The 1,369-nt window shown below is 51.4% G+C and overlaps 1 pseudogene; it reads right to left on the reverse strand.

Annotated features, from left to right (window-relative positions):
- The window catches only part of LOC105535267, a 4,939-nt pseudogene that overhangs the window by 2,251 nt on the left and 1,319 nt on the right, over positions 1 to 1,369 (reverse strand).

Consider the following 1,369-nt stretch of genomic DNA (forward strand, 5'->3'; position numbering starts at 1 on the left):
GACTCCTTACCTAGAATGCAAACACTCACAAAACAGCGAGAGGAACAAATCAACTAGAAAATGGGCAAAAATGCGAGCAGACATTTCCACTGAAGTGGATATAAAGATGGCAACTAACATGAGAAAAATGCTCAGCATCACTAACCACTAAGGAAATACAAATTGAGACTCTTATGGGACTTTAGGTGTCCATTTTCTGGCTGGGCCAGAAACCTCTGTGGCCCTACACCAAGTTCTTGTCTCGGCCTGTGTCCAGGAAGAATGAGGTACAAATGAGATATGCAGACAATAAAGGTGAATGAGATGAAGATGAGCTTGATTAAATGTTAGAACAGCACTCAGGAGACTGTAGCTCCTCTCTGTAGTCAGGTCATCCATTAAGTGTTCAGTTCTCAGCAAAGGAGAGGCCCTGAAGACAGTGGGTCCTCATTGCCTGCAGATCCTCCCTGCAGTTCTCCAGCAAGAGAGGGTAAGTCCTCTACCCAGCGCCTCAGCAGGAGATGGTAAGGTCTGCAGCTCTCAGAGGAGAGGCAGCCCTGGAGAGTGGCTCCTCACTGCTGGCAGGTCCTCTCCGCAGCTCCTCGGCAGGAGAGGGTAAGTGTCCTCTCTGTAGCTCCTCGGTGGGAGAGGACCTTCTCCACAGCTCTCAGTGGTGGGGAGGTGGCCCTGGAGAATGGTTCCTCTGTGCCGGCAGTTCGACTCTGCACCAATCAGCAGAGACGGCAGGTCCTCTCTGTAGCTGCTCAGGTCACCTCTGCAGCTCTTAGCAGAGATGACAGGTCCTCTCTGTAGCCGGTCATCTCATCAGCTCCACCTGTCAGCAGAGAGAATACTCCTCTCTGCAGGTGATAGTCAATGACTTCCGCCCTCTGTTGTCTAGATGTCTTCTGTCCCTCTCTGGCTGATCCCAGGGCTTTTATAGACCTCCGAGGGGAGGAAGTGCGTGCTGATTGGTCCATGAGTGGCCATGCATGCGCCCAGAAGAGACACCACAAGTCCCCACTCCACAGGACTAGTGGAGTGCATCTTTATGTCCAGTTCAGTGAAAATGTCTGCTCACATTTTTGCCCATTTTCTAGTTGATTTGTTTCCCTCACTGTTTTGTGAGTGTTTGTATTCTAGGTAACTAGTCCCTTCAGGAGTCACCACTCTGGCTCGTGATGCCAGCAACACTTCTCTCCCCGTCCTCAGGGCTTCTGCCTTGCACGGCTTCTCCCACATCTCATTCAGCTCAGCTATAATCTTCTCTGTCTTCTGCAGCCTCTCCATGGCTTCCTCAGGCCCAATCTGGGGCTCTGCGTTGGGGGAGAATCATGGCTCCAGCTCCCCATTATGTGGAGTTAGGGATGAGAGTGAAACTGGAGCAGGG

The sequence above is a fragment of the Mandrillus leucophaeus genome, unplaced genomic scaffold (assembly GCF_000951045.1).
Source record: "Mandrillus leucophaeus isolate KB7577 unplaced genomic scaffold, Mleu.le_1.0 Scaffold1438, whole genome shotgun sequence".
Taxonomy (NCBI): Eukaryota; Metazoa; Chordata; class Mammalia; order Primates; family Cercopithecidae; genus Mandrillus; species Mandrillus leucophaeus.